This window comes from Poecilia latipinna, unplaced genomic scaffold (assembly GCF_001443285.1).
Source record: "Poecilia latipinna isolate Pla-1442-1.1 unplaced genomic scaffold, P_latipinna-1.0 Scaffold3, whole genome shotgun sequence".
NCBI lineage: Eukaryota > Metazoa > Chordata > Actinopteri > Cyprinodontiformes > Poeciliidae > Poecilia > Poecilia latipinna.
Genome location: NW_015112619.1, coordinates 39,401 through 52,167, shown reverse-complemented (window position 1 = coordinate 52,167; position 12,767 = coordinate 39,401). Strand labels below are relative to the sequence as shown.

At 37.2% G+C, this 12,767-nt stretch overlaps 1 long non-coding RNA gene across 2 annotated transcripts; it reads right to left on the bottom strand.

The window, feature by feature from the left end:
• Positions 1–7,692: 7,692 nt before the first annotated feature.
• Positions 7,693–11,528, bottom strand: LOC106954826 (uncharacterized). Of its 2 annotated transcripts, XR_001426454.1 has the most exons (3): positions 10,958–11,528; positions 10,021–10,092; positions 7,693–7,888 (listed from the first exon to the last, which is right to left on the bottom strand). It is a non-coding gene; the product is annotated as an uncharacterized LOC106954826 (long non-coding RNA). The 2 variants fall into 2 exon arrangements; XR_001426440.1 differs by lacking the exon at positions 10,958–11,528 and having other exon boundaries at positions 10,021–10,220.
• Positions 11,529–12,767: the final 1,239 nt, after the last annotated feature.

The following is a 12,767-nucleotide window of genomic DNA, read 5'->3' as shown; positions in this document are numbered from 1 at the left end:
ACAAAGGAGCGTTATCGCAGGTCCTTCCTCCCAGCAGCTGTAATATCTTGTAATTACCTAAGCTTTAAACAAAACTCAAACAAATGTTCACCTTCCTGCTGTTATTTATTCATTTTTATTTCAGCTGCACATACCTGGTGTTTTTTGCAGTTTTTTTTTTATTTCTCGCACAAATGTACATGCAGGTTTAATCATTTTTTAACTACTTTACTCAGCTGCAGTATTATTTTTTGTGTTTTGTGCAAATATTTTCTCACTGTACATTTTACTATCCTTCTGATTTTATATTTCTTACCTCAGCTCAGCTATTCTATTAGAACTGTTACACCAGGTTATGGGAACAGTGGTGGTAGTAAAAGGCGGCGCTCTACAAATGCATTTCCTGTGTGAAGCGCATTAAGAAAACTGAACATTTAAAGCATTTTCATCAGGAAAACTACCTAAAAATTAAGGTGAGCAAAACTATGTCTACATACAAAGTTTTAACGTTAAAATCTCTTTTTAATCAGGCGGTTATTCTGCTTGTTCTCCACATGTTTCATACAGGAGGATTATTTATGGTGCACTACCTCCTACCTTTATTTCCGGTTTAAACAAGAATTGACTTCTCAATTTAATTCGAAGGTGATGATGGTTTAAACTTTAAAGGTTCATGGAGAATTTGGACATTGGATCATTTTTTTCAAGCCCATTTTGGATTTTGTTCCCTACAGACTAACATGTTAACTAATTAGCAATTAAGTTAAAGAAGCCAAGAAATATGTGAATTGCATTTAACTTCTGAACAAGGTCTGTGTTGAAGAAATTTCATGATAACAAATTAGTGGATGTGACCCAAACTGGTTGACATCCTGTCAGTTTTTGAGAATAAATCCAAGATACTTTTAAAATCTGGAGTTTTATTTGTGTACTAGTTTTTATACTTACTGTAAAACGTCTCTCATGGGTTTCAGTTCAGACATTTTGGCACTTCCACTTTTAGTTTCTTTTCAAAACATCTGCTTGAATTTACTGCAAAATTTCCTGATTGGTGTTTCTGTTTGGTCCCATAAAAAAAATGTCAAGTCCTTCATCAGGAGAAGAATAACAAACACATTTTAATAGGCCGTGTCTGGAGCTCAGACCCAATCAAAGTCAGACTGATGGGAGCTGGAGAAATGGGATTGCTAAAAGAAATCAGTATTTTCATCTGTGGACGAGATTTTTCTTAATCATGCAACTGCATAAAAGATCAAAGGTTTATTTCCTAATAGTAATTTTTGGCTTTACAAATTAAAGTCTTGTCATTTTTTCCCCACCCCACAACGAGTGTGAATTGTATCATGCATTTCATTTTTATTCCTCCTTAACTTGTACGAAATGAACATGAAGCCTCATGCGGATAAAATTAATGAATTTGTACGAAATAAAACAGAAAGCTCACCTGCTGTTGAAAGAAGAAGCACATTAGAGGAAACACAAAACAGCTGCTCTTTAATAATTCACACAAAGACCATTTTGATGCTTTGTTGACAAGAACGCCTTTAATATTTCTTTGCTCTGTTGGAATCCTATTCGAGCTGCAGGGATGCTTGACTAATTATTTATTTGATTGACCTAAAAAGCATTTGCACACAATAGACACATTTTTTTATTGCAATTTTTAGTGGGAAGTTTTTCCCAAAATATGTTTTCAAAACTAAATATTTATAATCATTTTAACTGTAACTAGCTGGACGATATTAAGAAAATATGACACACTTCTTTTTTTGCAACAGGAAATTTAGTTATTACTCGTTAGAACCGTTTGCTGGTTCACAGTAAGACTCATGTTTATTCATATGCTCAATTTACTGACTATAATTAGCTTCCCTGCATTTCCTGTGCGACGCCACAAACTGAGGCTTTCAGGCCGACTTGACAGCTCGGCAAGCAGAACCGACTCTGCATCCAGCTAACCACTCACAGGGTCAAATCAGTTTGCTCCAGGTGTCTTCACAAAGCAATGGATCTTGGTTGTACAACTTTGTTAAATTATTCAGTTTCTTTAATCAATTTTTTAGTCCTCCTAGCAGGCATGGAAGTGGTTTAAGTGCTGCTGAACGACACGACCAGTAGGTGGCACTCATGATCCTGGACGATCTGTTTTCAGGGAATAAGACCAGGACAGCGACAAATCTGACCTTCTCTTGAATTTTACTTTAAAAATGTCTGAAATCATACAGTAAATTTGTAAACTAAAATTAGTGGATGCTTTCTTCTTCATTTAAACTCTCCTGCTCAGCATGAGTGCCTCTTGTTCAAGCATTTATCACACCTCCAGATGTGATTAATGCAACAGCTCCCCCTACGGTCCATCCTCCAAAGTCCCGCAGCACATCCAGACTCTTCGACATGCTGCTCTGTTATTTCAAGATACATTTTGCTTCTGCACTTAGCATAAGATAGAAATCAATCCGTTTCTCTTTGCATCAAGAGCTTTTGCCATTTTTAACCTCCATATGTCCTCAATCCAGAAAATATATGCTTCATTTTCCACCTCCTGTAAAGATGTGAGGCAATGACTATTTCTGAGTTCGGAGGGTTTGTCAAATGTGTCAACGTGTTCCTGTTCAGTAATGAAACCGATGAAGAAAAACAGATTAAAAGTACATTTCTGTACCTGTCAGTAAAAGTTACCAAATTAATGTTGGTGTGTAAATGTTTAGAAAAACTTGACAAATAATAAAGTAAAAATATCAAAACTTCCTTCTTAAATGGGAACCAGCTTAAAACGTAAAGCTTACACTCCCTCTGTTCCCCAACAGAAGAAAATCTTCCAATTATCTTTCAATCTTGACACATTTAATAAGCAGCTGACAACGTGCTTTTTCTTAAGTTGATTTAAATTAATCTATAGTTGCCTTTTTGTATACATAATTTGTTTAATGGGAGTATTTCACATGCCACTGCACTCACTCATTCATTCACTTTGGCTTTAGTTTGTTCTTAATTGCCTTATTTTGTTTCATTTTGCAAAAGATTTTTGCATGTTTTGAGCTGCTTAGTCAACATGGTGACTAGTAATAATTACTTCCGCGGTGAAATAAAATATAAAATATGTGGGTTTAAGCTGCCAGTAGAGATAAGGCATTTTCGAATTTAAATGAGTTTGATAGGAAAAACACAAACCAGCAGCCTTAAACAGCTCTGTGCAGCCTGATGCCAGAGGATCAAAATAGCTAAAATGACCTCTTTTGCTTGAGCTTTTGTTTTCTTTTTAGAATGAGTGATTTTGTAAAGGATTTCTTTTTGTGTGTTTGACTGACAGTGGTGAATTTAGTCACCATAAACACAATTCTCTGCAGAGAGTCATGCAAACAAAATGGTTTCCAGCCCCCTTTTTTTGCAGAAATAACTGCAACTTTAGTCCACCTCTAAACATATAGAAGGGCGGCAATTATGTTGTTGCAATTTGGAAAAGCAGAAAAACAAACACAGGTGTTGCATTTTAAATCTTTTGTGTAACAATAGGTATTCGTTTGGTGTGCAGAGACAGTTTGGTGATGTTTACCTTGGATGTGTTTCAACCTAGCGCTCCAGAAAATTTGAGAAACTGTGAACATTTTACTACAACTCTTTAAATATTTGAAATAATTGGACTGAATGATGTAGAAACATTGACTTTTTCTGCTTGTTTTGTTTTATTTGTTTTCAACAGCATGGCATAAACATTTGATCATATTGGAAAAACATGTGAACTTCATGAAAGACTCTCAGTATAACTTAAAGTTTTTATAATGTAAATTTGACCTTTTTTAGCTTTACATCATGTTATACAGTTATTTGCTCATCAAAAACATTCCTGGAGTGTTGTTTTGATTCTTTCATGCATGTTTGAGAAATCCTTTAATCTCCATGGCAACCACTCAGGGGTGCTTAAATGCTTGAGCCCACAAATCTCGTCTGCTGCACTTTCCTAGCCAAGCTTCTGCCCCTTCACTGTGATCCCCAAACTCAGCTCCTTCAGACTAGCGGCAGCAGCAATTAGCAAACGCCTGCTGGAGCTGCGAGTCTACTAAGTTTACCATTTGAGTCACTTCTCAGTGTAACGCTCCTAAGAATAGCTGGAAACGTCATTGTTGTGAAGACTTGCCGAAGGTGGAGATTCAGAAAGAGCATAAGGTTTTTAAAGAGACAGAGGCCCAATTTCAAGACATCAAACTGCAAAGCAAAATTTCTTTTAAGTCACGTATTTATAGCATTTTCATGACAACTTTAGATAACATGATTGTGCCATAAAATGGCACTATCCCTCTGGAAAATCCCAACACCGGCACTTTAAAATGTGTTTTTTTTTTCTTCAGCAGGCTATTAAAATGCTGCTGAAAAATATCATCATTTTCTGCATCATTAGTTGTTTTAAAGCTTCTCTGACATTCTGTAAATGCCAGGAACTGGTCTGCATGTCCAGTAGACATTATCCAATTTTAGATAATGAGATGAACTCTTGTTGGACTTCAAAGCGGTCAGAAAGCTGTTTACCTTTAAACTCCTTGAGCCGTGGCTGCACATAATGGACAGTCAGGCTCCTCAGAGCCAGCTAGCCCATTAGCCAGGGCTAATGCATCCAGCGCTCCCCGCCATGCGCCGTCCATCACTGCAAACTAGATCTGGTTTCACGCGGGAGCCGCCTCACCTCTTTGTGCTCGGAGGCAACTCTCGTTCCAAAACAACGACCCACAAGAAATGTGACTGATCGGGTCGTTGACACGCACACAAAGATGCGCTTCTTTCTCTTTTGTAGTGTCGAGCTTGTCAAGAGGTTAAAGGTTCAAACGACGAGTTTTACAAAAGAGAAACCTGAACGGGTTATAAAAAGCAAAACCTGCAGATGTGCACTCTTCTAGACGTATGGTGGATATTGGCTCAATCAGAAGGTGAAATTGTTGTCGACCCAGCCTGTAATCTTGGGTTTCACAGTTCCACCATGCTAAATGGACCGGGTGCATTAAAGGCCAAAGTGGAGCTGTGCAGAGTGCTTTTAAAAGGCTACGAGTTTAAAAAAAAAAAAAAAAAAAACAGCAGACAACCTCCCCTGTTTTCCTGCGAAGGGATAGTGACACACAGCAACCGTGTAGCGAGGCTGTGTGTATCAGGTTGCTGCTCAAACAAAAACAGACATGCTGATGGGCAGAAAGCACATGGAGGGAACGGTGACTGACATGAGGGCTCGCATGTGACTGAGACGGGGCGTCTTCCAGCAACACGGCTTTGTTCAAACAAGCAGAGTTTATAGGTGGACATGGGAAAAATGCACCACACAAGTGGAAGAAGGTATTTTTCTAAATGGATGCCAAACCTTTCATCCTCTGCAGTCTTGTCTTTCGTTAGATGTTTTAAGGACAGTTTCCATATTACACAACAATGTTAGTTATTGCTCCTCCCAAACCAGCATCATGTCAGTCAATTACTCAGTATTATTTACAAAGAACAACATGCTTGCTCATTTCCTTCAAGGGCGTCTTTTATAAACCAGTTGGACGCAATAGTTTCCTGTTAAATAGTTGTTGAAGAAACGGGATTCTCTTGCTATTTCAGTCTTAACTTGTTGAGCATACAACACTGTAAAGTCAGGCCTGAAAGAAGGGGAAGAAGCAAAAAGTAAAGATATATATGAATCCTGACTTAGTGTAAGAATTACAGACGACTGAAAATGGATTCAATATTTCTGCTGGGTAATGATCAAAAACATTTTGCCAAATCAATAAAGAAATGATTAAACGGACAGAAAGTCAACCTTCTGTAATGCGTCTGATCCTGAAAACAAACACTGCAGATGAGATTGATTTAAAAAAAAAAAAAACTTATGCCCACTGGTAAGTACAGTGGAGAATCTGTGATGCTTTGGGCTTGAAAACTGCCAGAGAAATACAAACACATTTTAAACAATCTACTGAATCTAGATCGACTTTGCACTACGACGACTTTCAGTCCTGCAGAGAACTGTAGGGTGAGCTGAGGTTAGGAGAACAAGAGAGATCATCTCTGTATTCCCTGAGATTGGGACAGGATTTTCAGCATAACCTATGCAGGATTGAAGACTTTTTTTCCCCACAGTAAATGTGCTTCCCTTTCCAAACTAAAAATCCTGCATTACTTTACTTTAAATATAAGAATAAATGTCTAACGTAGCTGACCTAAAACGTATTGTTGTCTAGTTTGCATATATCTTAGCACACAAAAGGAAAAATCCATCCAAACTATTTGGACTATTTCTGACTTATTTTTGCTAGGTAATAAAGTCATCTGACAGTTTTGATTGTCTTTTTTGTGTTCTTAGTCTGAAAGGTTTAAAGGGTCGTTTTCATCTGCAGTTCTATCTCTACACAAACAGACATAAACAAGCAGTGAATAAATCAATTTTCAATTAGTTTTTTTGCACCAAAGAGTTAAGAATATAAAAACACGAGGGAACACAAAAGAAACTGTTTTCCCCACGTCCCCTAAAGGGCTCCGTAGATTATTTCAGTCATAACAATGTCCCATTTCTTAAGTGAATTTATCTGCCACTGGAACTATAACAATTTAACTAATTAATTACTGACTTAGAACAAGCTCCTACATCTTACTGAAAAGTAACTTGTGGGTTGGTTTTGTCTTATTTCAAGGGAAGATATTCGCAGCAGAAACTAGACCAAACATACTCGTATTTCTGCGGTGTCCAAACTTTTATAAGTATTTATTTTCCATTAGGATCCTTCTCTCTCACTCAGAAACTCTCATTTTCTCCCACTTCCAACAATAACAAGGGTGACTCATCACCATGAAGCAAATATGCCAATAGTTCTCGCTACCAGCAGGGTGTGTAAATTCCACACCTGTCCCATCATCATCAGCCTCTTCCTCCTCCTCCTCCTCGCCTCCTTCTCCTCCTCTTTATGTGCCGTCTCTGTTTCCACACATCCTCCCTCCCTCACTTACGCTCATGCTCACCTCACAGCGAGCAACTTGAGGAGAAGCTAAGAACATGCACAGCCAGGCAGAAGATCCAGAGGAAGCAGTTTGGGCCCACTCCGTGCTTTTCCTTTTTTTTATTCGTCCAGGTGAGCTGAGATTCTTTTAACAGGTGTCTTCGTTGGTGAAGATTTGCTCGTCTTTCTTAAAATGCAGCAAATAAATCCCTGTTGACATGAATAGGAACTTCTTCTTTCTCATTCAGGTTGTTTTTCCTTTTGGAAATGTTTCTGTCAAAGTAGATTGCTTTTGTCTAAGCCTCCTTTCTTTGTGTCTGTTTTTCGCTGAAAGAAACCATTAACCTGAACTGAACAAGTCTGGAGAGGCAGAACTAACTCACGTGTGAAGGTGATAGCGGGGCTTTTGTCGGCCTGCTTATTTAAGATCAAGACGGATCATTACACTTTTTCTACACAGGAGAGGAAGAGGAGGAAAGGGCGTCGTGACAAAGGCTGCAGCTGCCTTTTCTTCTTCTTCTTCTTTCAAAGAAGGGGGAAAAATGACATAATGGCATTCATGCTCAGGTAACTTTCAACACTGACACCCTTGAAACTAATCCGGTCTTTGAGGTTTGTTTACGAGATTTGTGGGAATACGCACGCAGGAAAATCCAAAACTATGAATTTGCGCAAGTTGCTAAATACTGTTTTTTAAATATCTTTAAACCACTCTGGATGATTGATGAGGCAAGAAGTGAAACGCTGGTATTTTAAGGTGTAAATTATCTGCTGCATCTCTCTTTACAACTTTACTGACTCCACATCAAGGCTGCGCAAACACATTAGACGGTGGAGCTGATGTCATCATGCCCCCATTTGGGTGGAATAACAATTTATTCTGAAAACTGAGCTTCGGGTCCTGAGGCTCAGACAGAATAAGAGGATCGAGTCCTGTTGCAGCTGGAGAATGGGGCCTGTAGCGGGAAAGAGAAAACTGATATTGGAGTTTGAAGTCTATAATTACGCCATCTTGTCGTGAAATTTATGAGTTACGAGAAGCTCATTTCAACAGCAATGGACAAAGACTGGCTTTTAAACGGTTCATTATCCTTCACCAACCTTTAAAGTAAAAAATTTAAAAAAAAGCTTTCTGTAACAATGAAGTTGTTTAAATGTGGTAAAACTAACTTTAATGTCAGACAAAGATAACTTGTGTAAAACTTGAGATCTTTTCTGCCCACAGCCATCACCATCTACAAATGACTTACAACAACATTTAATTTCCATTTTGGGTGAAGTATTTTTGAATTTAAAATAAAAACTTTTTAAATTATTCTTTCGTTTATTGAGGGAGAAAACCCATTCATATTACTTTGTAAAAAAGTAACTGCTCTACATTGATAAATCATAAATTAATTGTGGTTGACCTCATTTGTTTTGGAAAGTTGATAGTATTTTAACTGATCCGAACACAACACTTTGGAAAAATCACATCAGACTAACATACTGAGACCTGGTGGTGGCAGTATGATGATCTGGGACTGCGTAATACTTCAGGACTTAATGGATGAAACGATGAACTCTGCTCTTTACTAGAAAATCCTGAAGTAAAATATCCAACCATCAGTTTTATGACGAGGCTGCAGAACAATGATCTGATGCACACCACCAGCAAGTCTGAATGGATATAAAAGAATTTGGTTTTGGATTGAAAATTATTCTTAGATAATTTATTTAAATCCAAATAAACCCAACGTTTACACTCGCATGTGAAAATGGCTCCAAACAGATTTGCAGTTACACATCTATCTTTGAACATAGCAAAATATCTTTTCTGAATGGTAAGTCCACAACCAAACTGTTTCTCTTTTCCAGCAGCTGTAAAACTAACTGAGCGAAGGTAATGGAGCTTTCCTTGGGTTGCTAGGTAACCCAGCTGGGCTTGCCCGGGGTTGCTAGGTAACAGCGCAGTGGCAGTTAATTTTGACTTACCAATATTAACTTATTGTCAAAAATGGCTGTTTTTTGTGTCTTAATTGCGTAATCTGTGTTTTAGAAGCAGTTGAAACCCAAATGAAATGTACAAAAATGTACAGAAGGTGAATTTTGCATAATAGGTCCCCTAAAGAAATACTGTGATTATTATAATAATATTATTATTTCATCACTGTTGCTTTGGTCAGTGTCTTTTCAGCTCAGTAACGTTTGGCTATAATGGTAGTGACTTTGATTGACACTTTGAGCCTCATTGGCTACAATTTATCAGTCTAATCTGCCTAGAATCATGTGGCAGGTAATAATTTGTGAAGAAATATGGTAATTTTCAGGGATTTTGCAGGTTTTGTAAATGTTTGGAATATCCAACTGGATTAACAACCAGCCACTGAGAAGTCATTAACAGCATAAGTTAGGGAGTCATCTGCATAAAGACTCACTTTGCTGTATTCATCGTATTCACTGTAGCCTTATGGAAGTAATAAGTTCTTCCAATTTAACAAATATCTTCATTAAATTGTACAAACTTGCTAAAATTCACTTTTTCTCCAGGTTTTCAAGTGTATTTTGCACGATAACCTTTAAGATGTGACTCAGAAATTTACTTAAGAGGACAAAACGTTATTATTTCCTATTATGAAACAAAAACGTTTTTACAAAAATTAAAGAAAACAAAAGGATTTTTAGTTATTTTATTTTAAATTAAACTAACTCATTCTTTGGCAAGCCACTTCACACAATCTATTACTAGCCAGTAACACATGTGGCCACTTTTTATAGGCAAATAACTTCTGCTCTTCTGTAAGTCTAGGAATCCCATTTGGATAAATAAGCATTAAAGTCAAAGATCTTATCACTTTATCCGGATTGATTGTGATCACCTCATCAAGCAGATCTACTATCTCCAATTTAAAAGTTTATAAGTTGCATGATGCATGTTTTTTTCTCTGTCTTGCAGAAAAAGTTATTTACCCCCAAACTGCACAACAACAAAACTGAAATTTTCTAAAGACGCAGAACTTAGCTCATCAGTGAGCATCGGTACAAACAGGATTTGTTCACAGTGGCTAAGTTCAGTGTCTGACATGAAAAAAAGTCATCTTCTGCATACCTGAAGGCCCCAGCTGTCCATAAATCCCAGAGATGAGGAGAGAGGGACTGCCGTCATTAAAAAGCACCTGTACTGTAAAGAGAAGAGGAATGCTGTAAAAGTCTTTGCATGTCCAGGCAAATTATGTCAGCTTCTTCTGATTTATGAGGAGAAAAAGATGAAGAATCAGGCAGTGATGGAGAGCAAAAGGTTAAATTAGGCTGATTCATGAGTGATTGTTGTTTTTGTTTTTTTTAATCACACCAAAGATGATTTTAAATGGGCATAACTGACTCAATGTGTCGAAAATGTAAAGACAGATGATGCAAGCCAATAAGAAAAAAAAATGCTATTTTTGCAGAGTTTAAAATAGAGCGAGTGCTTGTTACTATCTGTGCTTTCAATTACTTTGGGAATTGGTGACACCCAGCTGCGTTTGGGTTGTTTACTCGTGTGCCTACTGAACTGGAATCAGTGTGTCTCTGCAGAACTGGCTCAGTCCAGCAGGAACAAGAGTGACACCTAATGAGAGCCCGTCACTCCCTCCATCACATCCATCACCACTAACACACCAGAGACGACCACCAACATTTGTATTCATTTTAAAGAGTCGATGATGACACAATGAAATAAAGTGTTCACTCCTCTGCCCTAATTTGTCCTCCTGTGTGGGCGAATCTGGCTGCCTCTGCAGGTAGTCGTTATCATCGGCAGCTGATTTCTGCTGAGTAACACTTTGCATCGCCTCTCTTCATTCGTCATGCTATAATAAGCTGTCAGTGTGTCTGCGAGCGTCTTCGCTAAACTGGGATACAACAGCTCGACACCTCTGCAGTCATTAAATACCCGAATGGACCGGCGCTGCATTAGCATAAGCAGAAGTGATGATCATAAGACGTGCTATTGATTTGAGATAACCCGGAGTTTTGAGGCCGCTGTGTGAACAATTACTCCTCACCTTGAGCCATGTTCCTGCGGATAAAATCTGAAGACTCTTTCTGAAGGAAACACGAGTGTGTGTTTACAGTGAAATGTTCATTAAAACTGTAATCGAATATGCATGATCTGAATTAGCCTAAATTACTTTTGACCGTTTACAGTCGAAGTTCAAGTTGCAAACTGGATGCGTCAGAAGTATTCACTCACTACATAAAGAAAGTCTGAGTTAATTTGAGGTGTTGAATGATAGGAAATTGATAGAAAATTATTAATAAGAGACTAACAGGTTGCATTTCCATTAACCATAAAATTGCGCAAAATAAGGAAAATAAATTTGCTTAATGGAAAACCTGCCAATTTCGAAAGCTCTTGCGCTAAGATACGGTGGTTTCTCAAAATAGACGTATTTAGCAAAACTGCTTTTTTCGCGTCACCCGAGTCACGTGATCAACAACCGGATGTTGTTATTGGCGAAAACGACGAAGAAGACGACGACAGGAAGTAGTAGGATGATGGTTTGTGAACGTTTAAGGAGGAATAAGTGAATATTTGAGCCCATATTTACCTTACAACGTTGATCCTGAGTGAAATACAAACTTACGCACCCAGTTCTTGGTTTTAAAAATATCACTTAAGTTATAAGTGTGCACTCACCAGCCTGGACAATTTGGGATTAACCAATGTCTAAAAAAAGACACAGACACAATATGCTAATAATTTCCATGATGAGGAATGCAAATGTCCCATTTAACTGTGGGGTTTATAGTTAATTCAAAGACGTCCACCACAGATCACCACTGAAGCATTACTGTAAAATTACTGACTGATGAATACAGCATTACAAAATGTGAACTGGCTGCACCATGAAAAATCATTTGCATGATTCCACCACACACATCACTCAAGCAAATTTTTGTCCTTTCTATATTACTGGAAATTTGCATGCAGACACATAAACCACCATGACCTTTAAATTTGGGTCAATTTGTGTTGTGGAGTTAATGTTTGTGGGTTTTTCTCACAAAATTAAAAAAAAAAAAAAAACAGAAAACAAACCATGGATAGTAACAACCTACAGTTAATGATCACACATTGGTTTTATGACTATTACTTCTTATTACAAACCCACTGCAAGCATGTATCGTTTGTTGTTATGTTTGCAATTTTGGCATGCAAAGATTAATTACATTTGACAACATCATCAGTCATTGCTCAAAACATTAAGGTAAAGTTACACAAAGTCAACCAAGCCTTAAAGAAAAATAAACATTTGCATCTTAATTTCTTTATACCGTCTCTTTATACAATAAAATTTGATTTTGATTTGATTTGATTTATAATGTATCCAGTTTGTTTTTTAAATTATTGTAACTAGAAGCTCAGACTTTGTTTCATTATCATAGAATTAAATTTTTAGCACTTGGCACAACTACAGTTTCTAAATAAAACAATCAAGTAAATAAAACAAAAAACTATTAAAAAAAATCAACTGCTGTCTTTATGGTAGGGATTTTTCAAACAAATAGAAAGGTTGTATCAATCAAAGATGATTTAGCAGCATATTCGAATGAGAATATTTTTATATCATAATAATTATAAAAGTATATAATGGCCTTTAGCTGTAATTTAAAACAAGGAAATTTCTGGATGAGAAAGGAAAATTATACCAAAATGACAAGAAAATACAGCCACGATAATGTAAATTTGCTGCTCTGGAAGTTTTTCTGGTTGTAAAACTTTTTCAAATGCAGCATTACTTATTTTGCATACTAACAAGAATAGATTAGTTTGTTTTCCCAGCCGACCCCCTGACCTTCTGCAATGCTGCC